Source organism: Callithrix jacchus, chromosome 4 (genome assembly GCF_049354715.1).
Source record: "Callithrix jacchus isolate 240 chromosome 4, calJac240_pri, whole genome shotgun sequence".
Lineage (NCBI taxonomy): Eukaryota > Metazoa > Chordata > Mammalia > Primates > Cebidae > Callithrix > Callithrix jacchus.
The window spans coordinates 8,059,580-8,079,580 of record NC_133505.1 but is presented as its reverse complement, the minus strand read 5'-3'; the positions used below and the strand labels follow the sequence as shown (position 1 = coordinate 8,079,580).

The window sequence follows — 20,001 nt, the reverse complement described above, 5'->3', positions numbered from 1 at the left end:
ATATTCCACTTTTGTATACTTTGAATATTTTTTAATCCTTTATATCATTATCTCTAGAACATAAATTGTATAAAAATCCACAGCATGACATAATTAGTAATTTTTCTAAAATGCATATTACAGAATATATAATAATCAGTACATTTTTGTGACATATTTTTCATTCTCACATCATCAGACTCCAAAAAGAATACCCAGACATGTACAATAATAATACAATTGAGTTGTTTTTACTGTGTTCGCAACCACATTCATGCAACAGCCATAGCTTTGCTTGTATGTTGAGACTTCGTTAGTATGGAGGCATATTTTTCACGGAAGGGGGAGATATTCTGTTTATCAGTTTGTTATACTGATTTATAGTTTGTATAGATTTAACTCTATGTTGTGAGTATCCATTTGTACTCTTGCTGAAGGCCCTGCAACGTGTTAAGAGTAGGTTTGGTTACTGAATATCTTGAGCAAGGGAGCAGCATGATTGTTACTGCATTTGAGGACAGTTACTCCAGTGGAGACAATGACATCAGTTGGAGGCTGATCTACCTCTTTGTGGGTTGTGTTTTCTGTCTAGCTTGAGCTTTTCTGAATGAACCCCACTGACTTCTTCCTGTGTCCCATCATCTGAGAAGTTCTGAGCCCTGCAACTATAGGTTTTCTGGTCAGCGAGTTCCTGGCCATAAGCCTATCCATTTTCAGACCAGGCATTTTAACAGCTCAACCACAGGCCTGGATAAATTGAAGGTCTTCTGCTCTTAACCTAAAAGGAAAATTGAGAATCCATAGGAGTCTGTCTTGAGTTTCAAACCCAAGGTTCATGCAATATCTAATACCAACCATTAACCACAGAGACTGTTCAGGCAAAATAACAATGTTTTGAGCCCATAGCAAACTCATTGGCAGATTGGCAGGAAAGCCCACCAGATTTGAGCAGCAAAATAAAGAAGACTCTCATTTAGACTATGTGAAACCTCCAACCTGACCGCTGCCCCAGGGACTCTGCAAGGTTTCCCTCAATCCTCTCAGGTTGCAGTTTTCCACTCTGATCTACCACAGGCTCCTGTGGAGTCAGCCATCTGATGTCTTCAAGTGAGAAATACAGAAGAGCTAGGTGGGTTTGAGAAGCTATTGCAAATATTCTGCATAGATTCATTTTATGGGCAGGAGGGAATTAGGAGAACAGAAACCAGTTTTGTTTTTCTTCCAAAGCACTTTTTATTCTGGTTTCAACCTAAAATTGAAGGGGAAGTCTGCCTACTGTCAAGCTGAAATAAGTTGTAGAATGCAACCTAAGCAACAGCTAGGGATCCTAATTAAAGTTTTTCTTAGATTGACACACGTAAAAAGCTTTCTTCTCTATTTTTATCTAAAGAAAAAAATAGAGAAGTTAAATTTGATGGTAATGCCTTGATAACATCAACTTTCTAAAATGAGAAGTAAATTTTGTTTAGAAAACATGCCCTGTATAATCTTAGAATGCTTTCATGTTTTATCATGTTTGAGGAGAGAATATATCTTGATTTGAATATTGAAGTTTAATACGTACTAAATTATTAACCAGGAGACGAAATTGAGTAGTTCTGATAAATTCAAATTTATATGTAGAAATGTATAATTTATGTATACATGCATAAATTTACATATATGATAATATAGAGATGGAGTAGTAAAGTAGTATTTTAATAAACAACGTAATTTCTGTTTTCAGTTTGCATAGAATTTATGAATTTCTCATCACATCAGTAGTAATTCTGAGATGGATTTATGTAATTAAAACTAGATTTAAAATGATTTTAAAATCTATTACAGTGATTACTTTTATTAGCAGTTTTATTTTGCTCTAATACATTTTATTCTATTTTATGCACCACATCTCTCCATTTCCCCATAGGAGTGAGAAGTGGCAGCATCATCAGCTCTAAAGACAGCTTTATACAAGATTAGCATCTTCAGCAAGAATGTCAGAGGCATGTAGATGAGGAAAATGTAATCACAATCACTCACTATGAATTTCTTAGGACAAAATTATACTTAAATGGCAACAAAAGGTGAACTTAGTTAAAATGATTGATGGACAGTTCTTCCTTGCTAAGTTTCATTCACAATAGCATAGGTCATATCCAAGTATGTTTTCATGAAACAGAGGATTGCTTTCTGGTCTTGGTTTGGAGTCTGCTGCTTAATCCATGTGGGAACTTGGTCAAGTGAAGCTAACTTTTTCCTTCCTCAGTGGACTCATCTATAAAATGGGGAGAATAACAGTATTTATTAGGATGTCATCTAGGTGAAATCGTACTTATGTGTTGTAAGAATTAAATGCCATGGCATGACTGAAGCACTCAGCACAGAGCCTGGGAATAGTGAGTACTCATCATATATGTTAACCATTATGATAGTACCTGGAAAATGCATTTTACTTGAACAGCTATGTTTTTCTTTTCACTTATCTACAGTAATTGACCACACTGGATATTTGTTTTGAACCATAATGAGGATGAAATGGAAAGATAAAGCCATTTATCCCTCCTATTTTAATTGCAAAGCGTCATCTTTAGTGAACTTCAATTATAAACTCAGGGACAAGAATATTCTTTATGAGAGCAAAGCTGAAGAGAGCAGAGGCTGCAAAGAATTGTGACCCACTTAGACATTCCCTCACAAGCCCCAGGACAAAAGAAAATTGGTCTCAAGCAACAATTCTTTTGGCCACCTGGATCATGTCTGGCCAGGATAGAAGAAGATGGTTTTTGTTTCACTAATGGAATTTTAAAAGCATTACTCCCAATCTTTCTGTGGGTAAGTTTAGACTCAGTAGAGAGCTCAGCCTGATGTGCAACAAATCTGGAGTTGGCCAACAGCATGTGTGGCTCTCCCAGATGCCTGAAGACATTAAAGATGTGTAGCCCCGACTGAGAGCCTAGCACAGTAACCACATGGAGGCACAAGCCACAGAATGGAAAACTCACAGCTTAGCACTTTGGAATATTTATTTTGTCTACTTTTAAATATTTAGTCTGGACTATTTAAACTAATATTTTATTGGTGTACACACTTGTCCAAATTTACAGCAGCTGACACTGCATGAAGCTTTGGAGATGCAGGTTCACAGCTAGCAGATTGTTTAGAAAGCTCACATGTGAAAAACCAGATCTTTCTGCAAATGTAGATAAAAAGTGGGTCAAGCCAAGTGTATGGAAAATGAGATAATGGGAGATTTGGAGAATATTCCCATGGGGGCCAGTTTCTCTGATGTCCAACTGAACTACATATTAATGAAGGATGAAAACCTCTTGCAACTGATAAGCAGGCTGTCTCCTGGCAATTATCATAGCTTCTGTTGCAAATAGGTACATTATTTGGATTTTATCCATTCCTTGACTTGCTCTCTGTGAGGAAGCACAGTCTCAAATAATTGCAGGTCTATTAGCACATCAATTACCTAAAGACCTTGATTTTAGCAAGGAGTGGATTTTAATCAATCGCTGCAAATGTTATCGAGAGATTAGTTGTCCCAGAGAATAAAATTAACTACAATTAGACTGTAATAACTTGTGAGTGCCACTAGCATATATTTTCTAGTTCCTGTACAATTAATGCATTTTACTGCTTCCTGTATAAAAAACGTTTAGACCTTTCCATAATAACTAGAATTAATGTTGCCTTTTAATTTGCTTCCTTGTAAGGAACCAAAAGGACACAACTAAACTAATATATAAATAACTCACACTTTAATATACTGAGTTCTTACTAAATAAGACAATTTGAGATAATTAATAGAAACTAAAGAGTTTATTAAAGGGATTTTATTTCAATCCTGAAATTGAATCCAGTGTTTTTAAAGCATTGGTGATTGGATAGAGGAAATGATGAAGGAGGATAAAAGAAAATACAAGATTCAGTGATGGTTGATTGAGGTAAGAGTGACAACATGGCAGATGTGGGGACATGTGAACATTCAGTCGGGCATCCAGAAACACCTGAGGAGGGAACTGTATTAGTATGTTCTCCTGCTGCCAATAAAGATATACCCAAGAATGGGTAATTTTTAAAGGCAGGTGGTTTAATTGACTCACAGTTCCACATGGGTGGAAACGTGTCACAATCATGGTGGAAGGTGAATGAGGAGCAAAGTCATGTTTTACATGGTGGCAGGCAAGGGAGCTTGTGCAGGGAAATTCAAATTTATAAAACCATCAGATCTCATGATACTTATTGACTATGACAAGAGCAGATGGGGGCAATTGCCCCCCATGATTCAGTTATCTCCACCTGGTCTCACCCTTGACATATGGTAATTATTACAATTTAAGGTGAGATTTGAGTGGGCACACAGCCAAACCATATCAGGAACTTATTAAAGTGTTGCACTTGCTGTATTCAAAGTGAATGAGAAATTATTATGGTGTCTATAATAATTTACTTATAAACACTTTGACATATACTATGCAATATTAAGCATGTGCTACTTAGTTTGAGATTCAATTTTAGGGCCAGTTACTTTCTCTAATTAAGAATCCACACTCCAGTGGTGGTAGTTAGCATTACATGAGGAAGGCTAATTCTAAAGGTGGCTACTAGAAGTCCTTAACTATCCGTATCTTAAACAGCACCTGAGAATATGCTAATTAGCATAGTGAATGTCAGACACGGATTTGCTCAGTGTAATTGGTGGCCTGTTATTTAGCATGGCTGGTAGAACTGTACTCTGACTGGTTAGATGGCATGAAAACTGTCTCAGAGATGTGACTTGGCTAAAATCTTTTGTTGATATTACAGGCACTTGCATGAACAGCATGCAGGAATTCGGGGGGGCTCAAAGCCAGCTTTCTCAAGGATGGCCCTGATGCTTTATTCCTTAGAGGCTCTGTGGCTGGTTCTCAATTACTTGGTATGACAAAAGTCACAGTTTCCCATCTCCAGAATGTTTTAACATCTATTTCGAGTGAAACTTTCATGCAGGGTGGTGGTTACAGCATCTACGCAGGCAGAAAGTGAGGTTTGGTGTAATTATTTCAGGTTTGATTGTATACGAAAAGTTTAGTCGATCTTTGTAGCACGATTTAGCTAAAAACTTACTTTCATTATAACCTGGTCACAGGGTTGTGGAGGAATAGCGAACTTCCGTTCACCTCAAACTACTCAGTGATTAGCTTTCTCCACCAAAAATAATTTGAGAGTTATTCTTGTCTAAATTGGCTTAAGACACTTTGCAGCAGGGCATAGGATTATTCCTGTTTGGGAATTAGATAACAGTACTCCCTTTGGAGACTACAAAGTTCAGGCATATGTAGTTAACTTACGATCTTTCTAGTGTTATAGGAGGACTCCAATACTTTGAGGCTAAAGCATGGATTCTTCACTTAAATGTTGACCCTGGATGTGGAAAAATTACATTTTTACTTTTTTGATCCAATAACAGAATTTAGGACTTATTTTTGAGAAACTACATCTTACAGGTACCTGTGATTTTTGTTACCAATGTGAATCACAGAAATTTTTCACAACATCTTATGGTTGTTATACATAGCTCTAAAGATTATTTAGAATCATCACCACTTGAAAATTATTAGAGCAACTGCTAAATCTCTTTATTTAATATATCAGCAAAGAATTGCATTAATTACTACATCATTAACTTGTTTTCTTATATTTTGAAATTTAATTTCAGTATAATTGGTTTTCTTCATTCTATGTATTTTATGAATTTAAAACATTATTTGAGGAAGGGAATCAGTAGAAATCACCAAACTAAAAAGGGTTTCATGGCACAAAAAAATGATAAGAACCCCTCACCCAGAAAGTTCCTTCAATGCCAATCACATTCCCAAAATTAATCCAAATTGCCTGAACTATTTCCTTGTTTATGTGTTGTCATAGAAGTGAATTATATACATATATATGTGTGTAGGATAGGTTGGGTTGAACTGTCATAAAATAAAAAATAAGGGCAGCTAGTATGGCAGATTCAGGAAAGGAAGATAATGGAGTAAGAGTAAATTTGTTATATGTTTTCTCAAAAATCTTTTTTCCACATCATGCTGCATCATCAGTTAAAAGGGAAAAAAGTCCATTTTCCAGTTTGTTGGATAGAGGAAGAAAATTTCATGGGGAATCATTTATTAAGTATCTTTACCAGACTTCTCTCCTGCCTCTACATATCCTCTTATGGGCAAAGAGGCTCATGAACTAAAATAGGCATTTGGGGTAAAGGATACACAGCTATAATACTGGACCATAGACTTTAAGGCCTTGGGCCAGCCACCTCAATGTTTTAGATTTAATTTTAGTGAAGAAAAAAATGTCTGACAGCAGCTTGACTCAGTATCTTGACTCAGCTTCCTTACCTCCATATGTGTGTGGCCCAAATTAGAAAGTGGTTTTCTGATCCTTGACTACACTAATCCTTGACTACACTGATCCTTGACACCTTGACTAAGGTGTCAATGCATGGCAGGTCTTCCCGGAGAACCCTTGATCTGCCCATTTGTGAAACCTGGAGAGAATGACTAATAAGTGCCAGTGAAATCATGGAGAGGACTTTCATAGGTCTTGTTTGACTCCTCGGAGTGAAATCATGGAGAGGACTTTCATAGGTCTTGTTTGACTCCTCGGAGTGAAATCATGGAGAGGACTTTCATAGGTCTTGTTTGACTCCTCGGAGTGAAATCATGGAGAGGACTTTCATAGGTCTTGTTTGACTCCTCGGAGTGAAATCATGGAGAGGACTTTCATAGGTCTTGTTTGACTCCTCGGAGTGAAATCATGGAGAGGACTTTCACAGGTCTTGTTTGACTCCTTGGAGGTAAGTCTTATTAATATCTGTCACTGGAAACCTTGAGTATGGAAAAGCAAAAGCTTTGAACATTGACTTGTCAGGTTTGAGTCCTGACTATGCAAGCCCCTTACTAGTTAAATGATCTCTTCACGTCACTTCCTCTTCCAAAACTTCACTTTTCACATCTATGAAATGGCAGTCATCATTATCATCATCATCATCATCATCATCATCATCATCTTTATCAACTTGTCTCCCTTTGGGATGCTGTGAGGTTTAAATCACATGCAAATGATATCTAGCTTAATGTAGGTACTTATGGAATGTAAATGGCTCCACATCCATTCTCCTGGGGTCAGATAGCTTTTGAATGCTCAAAAGCCTCTACTATGGCAAATTTGCTGTCTCAGAAAAGCCTGTTTCAATAAATTCTCTTTTATTTTTCATGTTTCTTTTCTTAAAAGTGTGGAGAAGAGCTACAACTTGTCTTTATTGCCATTTCAGTGAATAAAGACCAAGTCGTTTATTGTAAAGATTAATGGTCTGAGGGAACATAGTAAAATTAAGCAGCAGAGACAGTGCCTGATTTTCCACATAAAAACATATTCTTTCATTTATTCAGTCATTCAGTAACCACGTCTTCATTTCAGGTGCTCATATCAAAAACCCAGGGAAAATAGGGTAGAAAAAACAAAATGTTCGTTGATAGGAGCTGTGGTCTTTTTCTTCAAGTAGCTTCCATTATAGTTGGAGAACAAAGCATTATCAAGTATCTTGTTCTTTTATGTGTTTCTGCATCTCATGAATTGACATACTCTCCACCATTGCTCTCTCAATCTAAGAGTTGTCTTTGTTCCTTTCTTTCTTTACATGTAATTTATTAGTAAATCTGCTCTTCTTCACTCACAGAAAATAAACTGAACCCAATCACGTCTAGACCCAGACACATTCATTTCTTCCCTGGATGACCGAAATAGGCTCCTAGAGCATCTCCTTGCTTTCACGCTTCCACAATCAGTTATCCCCACAAGAGCGAGAGCGATGTGTAAAAATATGTATACTACAGATCATGTCACTTACCTGCTTAAAACCATCTAATGATTTCCTTTCTCATTTGAACTAAAACTCCAGTGCATTAGCATGGATTTCAGAGCCCAACAGGAGATACCCATGTATCTTCTCTTCTTCCCTCATCATCTTCCAGGGTCTTCATGTTACCTATTTTCTCTGCCTCTTATGACTCTTCCCCTTGTTATTCATAATTCACATTGATGGCTTCTTAAAAATGTCATTCAATTTTCAAAGACATAGTTTATGGGCATAGATCACTTGGCATCATTTCAACTTACTCTGATTCTCTGTTTTGCAGTGATCACTATTAGATTTTTGACTGCTAGTTTATCCTGTCTACCAAGCATCATCTAAATCCTTACCCATTTTGGTCACATCCCCTTCTTGGTGATATCCTGTACTCCTGGAGTTTCAATGAACATCCACATGCATGATCCCCCCCACAATGGTGGGGACTATGCCTCCTCCAATTCACTGTTGTATCCCTAGATTTAACACCCAGTGTAGTACATGGGAGGAATTCAATGAATATTTATTGAATGGATGTTTGATGATTCCAAGATCTCTCTATCATTCATGACCTTCCCTTGGAGTTCGCAGCTATTAACTGCTACTGGGAAATACAGGGATTTAAAAATTGTGTTCAAAATGGAGTTTGCCATCTTCTCCCAAACTATTATTTTTTCTGTATTCTGTACATCAGTGAATGTTACTATCATCTCCAGGATTGCCTGAACCAGTAACAGTGACTTCATGGTTGTCCTGAGCAAATCTCTCCTCAGCCTAAAACGCTTTAATGGTTACCAATTGCTTTTGGGATACCATAGTTCGAACTCTCTAACAGGCCCTTCCAAGGACCTCATCAGCTAGAACTTCCTTCTCTAGTTTTGTAGCTCTCAACTGTGTCTGTATTCCTGCGTTCTTCCACATTGTATGCTCTGAGGCTTCCACAGAAATGCCTGCGCCTGTGTGTCACGCCTTCTGCTCCCTCAGATTGTAACACACTTCTCCTCTCCTGCCCACACCAGTGTCTGTCCATGCCCTGCCCTGACAGTAACCCCATGCAAGCCTCTCCTTGATAACTTCCCATCCCTTCTCAAGATTCATTTCCCAGAGGAAATGAGCTGTCTCTCTGGGCTTCCCTGGCGTTCTAACACATGGTTCTGATTTAGGATGCCTGGAGCAGCATCCTGAGAATATGTATTTTTAAAGAGCCCTCCAGGTGATAGCCCTGCAGCACTATCATGAATCATCATTTAGAAAATACTAACACACTGTATTGTAGTTGTCCATTTACTTGTCTGAATATTCCACTAAACCGTGAGCTCTATGTGGCAAGGAACGTATCTATCTTGTTCATTTTCTAAGAAACACTTACTCTAGCAATAAAGGACACTCAGTACATTGTGGTCAAATCATTGTGAAACCTCTGTGACTCCTCTTTGACTAGTTAGGGGCTCTGTCCTGTAACTGTCGGGTTGGAAGGTGGGAGTTTCTGGGTAAATGAAACATAACTAAGCAGTTTTAGTAGGACCTGTCTCACAGCAACCTATCATCATATTATTCAAATTTCTCCCATGGCATTGCAATCATTTCTAGAATCGTTCATGAGACATACATGAGAGCTTAAATCCTGAATGCTAATTGTTTCTCATTTTTTTATACAGAATTGAAAAAAGTTGCTGAAAGTCAAAGCCAGTATTAGCTTCCTTGAATATTCCTTATTCTTGACCAATATTTACTAAGTGCTTCTTTTGAGAATAACATTGTAGAATATGTGTTAAGAATAAATTGTTAAGTATAAATGTCATTGCAAAAGTCCAGGTAAATGTCAAGGTAAATGTAAGTAATGTTGAGTTAGATGGAACTTTACACACACACAGACACACACACGTATACACACACACACAGGTACACACACACACAGACACACATTTTAAGCTGGGGTAATGTTGCCTGTGAATGTTAAGTAATATTATTCCAAGTCTTATGCTGAAAATAACTTGAATGTTATCAATTGAAAGAGAAACGAAATGTTTTCCCCCTTAAGGACTATTTTTTTCTGTATAGCCCCTTGCATTGTACTTACAAGTTTCTACTAATTATCACAGCGCAGCTTTTAAAATTTTTTTTGTCATTTCCCTTCTTTCTTTGTCTCCATACAAATAATAAAAGGTATCTTAAATTGTGTTTGAAAATCAGTCCTAATCTCTGTGTTTTTAAAATGACATAATTAAATATGATTACCTCAGGGTGTTTCTATGACTCAGAAAACCGCATAAGATAAAAAGAGTTGCTCAGACAATTTACATGCCTTTCTCCTTTGGTATTAAGGATGAAGCCTGTGTTGGTAAGTCTGTCTTCAAATTACACAGGATAGTTGATTTCTTAAATAAAACATTTGTATTTGACTATTAATATAATACATAGTTACGGTAGCATATTTGGATAATTTACTAAAATATAAAAAGCAACCCATAATGCTATATGTGGCAGTAATCACAGTTAATATCTGATGTTTCCACTTCTTTTAAGGGAATGCAAAATAAGACTTCTCCTCAGCTGTTGTCCTCTATCAACTGGTAGAAGCTGCTAGAAATACTGTTTTGAGAAAGGCAGGAGCCAGTTTCTCAGCCCACATGGAAAGATAGTAATGATTGATGAGGAAAGGTTAACATGGGCATGGGCAGTGGCAGGGGCCTATAAATGTATGGGAACCGTGCCATGTATTTGCTATCTTTGTTGTTAATGTAATAGCCATGTGAACAAGCATGAATGGAACTTATTTTTTATATGAATAAAGCTAATTCTTAAGATTATATACTGATGGTATTCAGAAAGCTTTCAAACCCTCCTGCTCAGCCTATAATGTCCTCTTAAATGTGGATAGTTAAGCACATGTATTGAATTTACAGCATTAGCAAATGTGCATTTTAGTTGGTATTCCCTCTGTCATGGGCATGGCCCTTTCTATTAAGTGCATTCTCTCTTGAAAAATATATATTTCCTGCTAAAGGCTACCAAGCATATGGGATTCACCTATTAATTATTGCCTTTTAAAATGTACTTGCCATTGTTTGCTTAGTATTTTGCTCAGAAGAAAGCAAAAATGAAAAGTGGAATAGAGGAAGTGAAAAAAGAAAGACGAGAAGAAAGGGGAAAGGAAGAAAAGGTGGAAGGAAATGAGACGGCAACCAAGGAAGAGAAAATAGAGGTAGGAAACTTGAAAGGGATGGCAAAACACACAGATTTAGAGAGATTAATTGCAACAGCAACTCCCAAGCGAAAGGGAAGATGAATCCTTAAAAGGAAAGTGGAAAAGGCTAACCCCTCTCAGACAGTCTTCTCTGGGGATGCTGACTGGACACTCTGCCCTCCTGCAATCGATATGGTCATTTACAGTTAAGCTAAGGGAAAAGCTGATGGGTAACAGGGATCCCCACAATCATCCACTCCCGTGATCGAAGCTGTGGGAGTAGCACAGGAAGAAGTCTGCAGATGGATGAATGATGTCATGGAGCTGAGGTAGAGATGGGAGCCCTGAGAGAGTGGAAAGGCTACAGGCTCAAGTACTTTTCCTGTTGTGGGTGGGGCCCTGATGAGCTGAGTTTAAATTACCAGAACCAGAGGCAGGTCAGACACCAGACAGAGGAAGTGGCCAGAAGAGCTATGGGAATCTGAGCTGCAGGAGATTTTTGGTGTCCCATAATCACAGAGCAAAGAAGTAAGATGCAGGTCAGTGGCCTGCTTGCTAATGTTCCAGGGGAGAGCTGAGAATCCTTGAGCTGAACAAACTCTTTGTTAATGGCAAGAATAGAAACAGGTCGAAAAGCGTTGGTGCTAGATTTTTGCATGTCCCCTAATATGCCAGAGGTGAAATTGTGTTCAAAACCTGTGGCTTTGTGGAGATACCATAAGTACTTTGCATTTTGCTTTGTAAAGGAAAGGGTATTAATGCCCACCAATATGGAAGAACCAGTGGCTTCATTTGAAAAAGACAGTGCTTTTTTTTTTGAGACAGTGTTTCGCTCTTGTTACCCAGGCTGGAGTGCAATGGCGCGATCTCGGCTCACCGCAACCTCCGCCTCCTGGGTTCAGGCAATTCTCCTGCCTCAGCCTCCTGAGTAGCTGGGATTACAGGCACGTGCCACCATGCCCAGCTAATTTTTTGTATTTTTAGTAGAGACGGGGTTTCACCATGTTGACCAGGATGGTCTCGATCTCTCATGATCCACCTGCCTCGGCCTCCCAAAGTGCTGGGATTACAGGCTTGAGCCACCGCGCCAGGCCAAAGATAGTGCTTTCTGGTTACGAAGAGCTGTAGACAGAAAGTCACTCTTCTAGACTATGGAGCATCCACCTCATATAAGCAGAGTCTCAAACAACTAAGAAGGAATGAGCTAAAAATCTGATAGCTAAATTTAAGAGAAGTGGTTGGGATTGAGATGGTTGACCCGAAAGCAAATACTTTGAGGCAGCAATGATTAGAATGGTTGATGAATTTTCATAAATTCCTTTCTATTCTGACTTGCCTCTCATCTCTTTGGATAGCAAATAATGAACATTTTAAAAATGTATATATTAACTTGTTTGAATGACAGCAGCATGGATGCAATAGAGATAGCTCAGGGCGAGGTTAGCTTTTGAATATTTGCTCTGATTCTTACTATAATTCATATAGTTGTTATAATGATTAAAGAGTGCAGTATATAATTCTCTGGTACACAGAGGATTTACAATAAATGTTAGCTCTCATCTTCTTCTATTTATTCTAAAAGTTTAACCTTAGTTTATTGGCGGATACGTGCCAGGGCAAATTTTCACCAGTTGATGGTTTTGAGAGTTAAATAAAACTGTTCTTTTATAATAAACACTAATTCTAATGAAAACCCTTAGATGACTTCATCCCCTTGACTTTTTACAGTAAAATAAAAGAACATATACAATGGACATTTAGTTTCCATATAATATTTTTGAAATCACATTCTGTAAGTAAAGGCTGAAAGTAGCAAGGCAGGAAGGAGATGGCACACTCAAACAAGATGAAATTAACGTAGGGACTTTTTGTAAAGTTGCAGCAAGGTGAAGAGAGCTAGAGAGACCCAAAGTCAGAAGACAGGGCAGCCCGAGAGGAGGTTTATGACCCTCTATGAAGAAAAGCACCCAGCCAGTGCCAGCCAGCGGTTGAGCAGGGAGAGAACTCAGGACATGTCTACCCTGGTCTTGCTCTGTTCCTGCCAGATCCTCCCATTAGTTGAACTCAATGAGAAGCCAGCTTGGTTCATCCAGAGTGAATCTGGAGGAGGAAGCAAATGTTGTCCATAGTTGTGTGTATGTGTATTCACACTCACACAAAGTCGAAAGCAGTTCACTCCAGTAACTCCCATTTGAGTCTTCACCCTTGCTAGCATAAGGTTAAATGCTATATAATGTGATTATTTGGGTTTGGAAGACAAATAACTGAGGTAGTTAACTATATCAGGACAAGAGGTCAGAGCAGTGATTCATCACATAATTTTCAACTTCTTAGGCACTGCTGGGATAGCTGGGAAATGATTTAACAAGCCCCAAATTCAGTCTCTGCTCTTTAGAAAGAAGGAAGGATGCCTCCAAACTGAGATCAGATGTGAGTGGGTTAAAATTCCATCTGCTTTTTGAGAAGGGCTGAAATAAATTCCCCAGTGAACAGGCCATCTATTATTTACCTTACTTAATCCAGTGTTCATGGCACTAGAAGTTATCACCACGGGGATTTGAGTTTGGCCTTCTGACTAATAACCTTCTTGGGAGGGATTGGTTTTGCTCTGAGAGGAGGACTGGATGTTCTACCAGATGAAAGCTTTCAGATGTTAATGACATTGGATTCATCCCTGATCTGTTTCCTGGTGTTTGGTGTTTCACCTGAGGGTGAACTCAAGTGATAGCCAATTTAGAGATAATGTCCTACTCATGGCGTCTGACATTTGTTCTGCAAGAAAACCTAAGCAACTTGTGATTTCATGTACAATGAAAATGGGAGGTTGGGTATGGTGTCTCAATTCTGTAGTCTTAGTACTTCGGGAGACTAAGGCAGGGGGATGGTTTGAGGCCAGGAGTTCCAGACCAGCCTGGGAAATATAAGAGACGCTGTCTCTATAAAAAATAAAAATACGAGCCAGGCATGGGTGTGCATGCCTGTAGTCCCAGCTACTTGGGAGGCCTAGGTGGGAGAATTGCTTGAGCCTAGGAGTTTGAGGTTATAGTAAGCTCTGATTACATCATTGCATTCCAGCCTAGGAGATAAAGCAAGACCTTGTCTCTTAAAAAAAATGGTAAGTAGCAGTTTATATTTTCAGATGAATTAAGAGAAAATATGAAATCTGTAATTTATGAGGTAACAATTTAGTCAAGACTTTTTATTTGCAGGAATCTGAATTAACAAAGAAAACTAATCTTTGAGTTTGGGGAGCACTAGAGATGATAATCTCAATTAAACCTAGAAAACTCACTCAAGAATCCCTTTTCTCCTAAGCTAAAAATATGTGGAGCTATGGAGGCAGCAAACCATAAATGTCATTCAAATTCTGTCAATCTAAGGAATTTTCTGTATCATATATTGGCAATGTTAAGTTGATAGGGTTTGGTTGTGTCCTCACCCAAATCTCATCTTGAACTGTAGCTCCAGTAATCCACATGTCTCCTGGGAAGTACCCAGTGGGAGATAATTGAATCATGGGGGTGAGTTTTTGCCATGCTCTTCCTGTGGTAGTGAATAAGGCTCATGAGATCTGATGTTTCTTGAAAGGGCATTGCTTCTGCACGTATTCTCTTGCTGCTGCCATGTAAGTCAGTCCTGTTCTCCTCCTTTGCCTTCCGCCATGATTATGAGGCTTCCCCAGCCATGTGGAAGTATGAGTCCATTAGACTCTTTCTTTATAAATTACCCCGTCTCGGATATTTCTTCATAGCAATATGAGAACAGACTTATACGGTAAGTCACACTATTTCTAGTAATTAAATTTCTCTTGAGATAAGCCCGTCCTTTATTCCAGATACTTTTATAGATTTTTATGAACACAATGATGACGCTGTCAACCATGAAATTCCAAGAAATTAATTGCCTGGTAAAAGTAAGAATGGGCACCCAACTGGGTGTTACTGTAAAACATTCTAGAGAATGTTGTATCCATTGGAAAGTTCATATGTTGATACTTAAAATCACTTCCAAATTTTCTCAAATGGAAGTATGCTTCTACACCATGTACCAGAGTAGGCTTTTAAAAGCATAGGCATTACCTTTATGTTTTGTTCAATGCCCTGCACGTTTCCTCATTTCAATTAAAATAAAACCCAAGTCACTCATTGTGATTTAGAAGTCCCAGCACCATCCGGTTCCCACCTCATTTGCTGCCACGTTCCCTCTTACTGTACTCTGGCCGTACTGAGCTCCTTATTGCTCCTTAACTCTGCCAATCTTGTTCTCGCCTCAAGGTCTTTATGGCTTCTGTCCGCTCTGTCTCGATGGCTCTCGTCTCAGTCTCGTTCTTCGTTTGACTCCTTTCATGTGATCATTCAGGTGCATGTGCAAGTGTTTTCCTCTGCAGACAGTATCCCCGAAGTCCTTACGGAAACTAGTGTCCCATTCCAGTTAGCCTTGATCCCTGATCTTGATTTGCATTTTCCTCAGAGCGCACAAGGTATTGTTAACTAATTTATTTGTTTAATATGTTCCTATTGTTTGTCTTCCCTGTAGATTGTAATCACCTTGAGGGCAGATGCTTGTTTGGTAATGGACTTGTGATTTGTAGTACAACAGCTGGAAAAAAAAAATCACACCAACACACATACACAAATGGTTTCTAAATAACTTGAAAGAATGAGTGATTGTGCCTCTGCGTGGAAGCCCTGCATCCTGCATCCTGCATCCTTTTCTGATTTTCCATATAACCTTAAAACAAACATGACTTCCATTAAGTTTTCATATTTTTAAACTTTAGCTTACCACTGATAAAATAATATCAATTCTTGACTTTCTCTGAGAGTCACACTTTCCATAAGAATCTTGAAATTCTTACATACAAACTGCTTTATATGTCAAAATTATGTCTGACATCTGAGAACTGCGAGACAAGCTTGATAAATCTTTATGTTTTGAGTAGCAAACTAACCAGTGTTGTTAGATACAACTGGATGCCCTTTGACTTAATAAACTTGCCCTTCATACCTAGCATGATAAAGTCTGTGCATTGTTAAGTAAAAGGACATTTCTTAGTCAATATTTATTTTTCTTGTGTCTGTATAATATTGCTGTGCATGTGAGTTTGTTTTCATTGAGTAAATGTGTCGATCATATTGACGCAGGTATGGTCTATGAAACAGTTGTATTTGCTAATTTAAATTGATGAACTGCCATCCTCTTTTCCTATCTGACTCTCTTGGCTTGGATAACATGAATTAGTCCTTGAGAGAGGAATCATTGTTTTTGATGTGGACAGAATTGATCGTGTTTGACCATGGCATTCTAGTGCTACCTTTTGAGGGATCAGAGTAGGCAACCAGTCTGCTTTTACAAGGTGAACGCCATATGTAACTGTCACTCAGATCAAAAGCTTCCCTCCTGCCCTTAGTCATTTGCCTCCAAAAGCCACGACAGATTTTTATTTATTAACTTTTTTTAGAGACAGGTCCTCTCTGTGTTGCACAGGCTAGAGTACAGTGGCATAATCAAAGCTCACTGTAACCTCAAACTCCTAGGTTCAAGTGATCCTCCTGACTCAATTGCCTGAGTAGTCAGGGCTATAAGCACATATCACCATGCCTCGCTAATTTTTTTTTTCATCTTTTGTAGAGATGAGGTATCACTGTGTTGCCTGCACTGGTCTTGAACTCTTGGGCTCAAGCGATCTTTCCACCTCGGCCTCCCAAAGTGCTGGGATTACAAACATGAACCGCCATTCCAGGCCCCACAGATTAATTTTTTTTTTTTTGCTCTTTCACTTCGTATGAGTAGAATAATATACTGCATACCTTTTGGAGTGATTGCTTGCTCAATGTATTTATCCATCTTTGCATGTAGAGGTATTTCTTCTTTTTTTCCTTGATATGCAGTGTTTTATTGTCCATTATCAAAATTTCTCTTTACCCAGTCTATTGTAGACAGACATTGTTTTTATTTCCAGTTTGAGGTTTTTATAAACAATATGCCATGAACATTTTATATATGTCTGTTGGAGTTCATATATATACCTTCCTGCTGGATATATGCCCACAGCTGGAATGGCTGGGTGTGTATGTGTATTCAGATTTATTAGATACTGCCAAGCACTTATCAAAAGTAGTTGTATTCAAGGTCCCACTGTCGGTGTGTTAGAGTCTAATTTTCTCTTTATCCTTTCAATTTAGCCATTCTGGTGGGTGTTCAGTAGTGTCATATCTGATTTTAATTTGCTTTACTTTAATGACATGGAATGTTAGACATCTTAGGATATACTTATTAACCATTTTGAGATTCGAAATTATATTTGTTCTCCATTTCTCAAAATTCTTCAAAGCTGTCTGCGTGGAAAACTGTCATAATAGCCTTCCACAGCTACAGTAACTTGAAGGTACATGACAACACCTGGACATGATCAAAGCACAGCTTGATCCCTAGGGTGAGTAACAGTCTGTAACAGACAGTCAGACTGCAATCACTCAAGCTATGTTAAAAACTCACCTCAGAGATTTATATTGACCAAAGCAAAGACAGATCTTGATCCTAGGACTGTAAGAATTAAAGTAGAAAATACAACCCTGAACGATAATCCTGGCACTGAATTCTGGTAGGAAAGTTTCCCATGAAAGATGGGACTTGGCTCACAGAGTATGCACCAGGGATGATTTTCAAAATATTTTATGACCAGTAGAGCATAAGCACTGAGCAGTCATATGAATCCCACCCACAACAGACTTACAGCTCAATGGATGCATGCCAAGGCACTTCCATCCTGGGTACCAGGACAATATGGACCAACAGGAGATAGCAGGTATTTAAGAAAAAAGGGATGCACGCACACACATATGCACGCGCGCGTGCACACACACACACACATATATATTATAAATAAGCACTTTTCTTCATAGTTTGCTTAGAACTAGACCCTAAGTTCAGTGTTGAAAAATGGGTTAGCTAGTTAACAAATATCACTGATTTCCTGTGTAAAAATACACAGATCAACGTCTTCCCATAAGCAAATGTGCTTGTATCTTTAAATTAGAAATAATATGTTCCTCATTTGTTTCAGATAATATAGGTTCCCATTTGAAAATCAATAAAACCTATTGTCAACAGAAAGTATTTTGGTGGGGAAATTAAATGTGCGTTCACTGAAAGTTTCAGATTCGTTTTACATTCAGTGAGATAAGGAATGTGAGACATGTAACATACAAATATTTTCATTATGTGAATATTTAGATAGATAAAGCACCATTTAAATGTTGCTCTGAATTCAGAACAGAAGCTACAATCTTCCCTACTAAAATTTTAAAAATCTTCTAATATTTGTAATGTCTTAAAACCTTTAGTTTTCTTCATCAGTAGTGTGATTTGATAAGTGAAAGCTTATACTATATAAAATATTTTCGTAAGATATTTATGCACAAAAACTTCATTGAAAAGTAATCTATATTCAGAATATAAGCTATACTCATATTTATAAGCTCTACCAAATTTTTTTTTTTTTTTGAGGCGGAGTTTCGCTCTTGTTACCCAGGCTGGAGCGCAATGGCGCAATCTCGGCTCACCGCAACCTCCGCCTCCTGGGTTCAGGCAATTCTCCTGCCTCAGCCTCCTGAGTAGCTGGGATTACAGGCACGTGCCACCATGCCCAGCTAATTTTTTTGTATTTTTAGTAGAGACAGGGATGTTCACCATGTTGACCAGGATGGTCTCAATCTCTTGACCTCGTGATCCACCCACCTCAGCCTCCCAAAGTGCTGGGATTACAGGCTTGAGCCACCGCGCCCGGCCAATCTACCAAAATTTTAAAAAACCTCATAATTGTGTAGTGACAAATCTTATGACCTTTCAATTACCTACTGCATTTGATTTTATTTTTAGTGCTTTCAGTTATCTTCTGATACTCAGATATTTTACAGTGAATTAGTTGTGACGTGGAAGAGTTTTATCTTCCTTGTGGGGGGTATGAATCATTATTCCTTTCATCTTATGAGCAGTATTTTTCCATAGTCATTTGACTAATAATGAACTATTTAAGCATTTCTGAATATAGAGAGTAGGCACCAATTTGACGGTCATTTATTTGGAATCTGGAAAATGATCTTATAATGTTAGTGATAATGTTAATTACTTCAAAGGGATGGATTTAACATCTGAGTGGAGAGACTGAAACATGAGAAACTAATAAAGTCGCTAAAACATGCAAACAGCATCTATAAATAATTTAGCTTTATGTTTATGTAGCATTAGAAAAATAAGTTAATTGAAATTACATAGAATATTTTAAAGTTTGATTTACTTTTATATTATCTGTCTTTACCTTCATTATTTATAAGATTCTCCTTGCTTGAATTTTGATGTCAGTATCTTATGTGTAATTTTGTTGCTCTCCACTTCAAAACTTAAATAAATCGTTGCCCTTAATATTACCTTTATGAGCTAGACATTTCAGTCCCTTTGAGAAAATGTGAGCATCTCTAGGTCAGCTTGCTTTTATAATAGTTTTGGGAAGCCCAAAGCCTGAATATAAATAAGCATATTTGAAAGCCTGTGGCGGAGTGGTGCATAATGTGTAGGTAATGACTGAATTCTCAATTCAGGCCGGCTAATAAACTAGAAAACGAACATAGCTGATTTAAACAAGATCTGGTGGAGGGAAAAAAATTTACTTACCGCTATTCTTCTTAAAATGGGTTATGCGTGTTTTTTAATTATTACTACCATTGCCCTGAATTAATTAAGAAACCTCAGCCTTGCTACACATTCTGAAATATAGACAGAGATGTGGTACAGGGCCAGCAGTTGACAATCTACTGAAACTGCCAGGAAAAGAAACATGGGCCAACTGGCCTCAGTGAGAACAAGGCAATTGGCTTGGAAAGATAAAAGAGACTTGCAAACACTCTCCATGGGCAGTAATGGGTAACAGTATTTGCTTATTTTCCTCAGTATGTACATTGGA

At 38.0% G+C, this 20,001-nt stretch overlaps 1 long non-coding RNA gene and 1 other non-coding gene across 3 annotated transcripts in view; one reads left to right on the top strand and one right to left on the bottom strand.

The window, feature by feature from the left end:
- Positions 1 to 1,749: 1,749 nt before the first annotated feature.
- Positions 1,750 to 20,001, top strand: part of LOC108591348 (uncharacterized) — a 132,368-nt gene continuing 114,116 nt past the window's right edge. The window contains exons 1-3 of the transcript XR_013534723.1: positions 1,750 to 2,045; positions 10,929 to 11,057; positions 17,374 to 17,475. This is a non-coding gene — a transcript (uncharacterized LOC108591348). The remainder of the gene's footprint in view (positions 2,046 to 10,928; positions 11,058 to 17,373; positions 17,476 to 20,001) is intronic.
- The window catches only part of LOC118152740 (uncharacterized), a 50,249-nt gene continuing 32,041 nt past the window's right edge, over positions 1,794 to 20,001 (bottom strand). The window contains exons 4-5 of one of the 2 annotated variants that reach the window (XR_004741525.2): positions 5,298 to 5,370; positions 1,794 to 2,236 (exon numbers count right to left, since the gene is read on the bottom strand). This is a non-coding gene — a long non-coding RNA (uncharacterized LOC118152740). The remainder of the gene's footprint in view (positions 2,237 to 5,297; positions 5,371 to 20,001) is intronic. The other variant, XR_008480433.2, reaches the window with a different exon arrangement.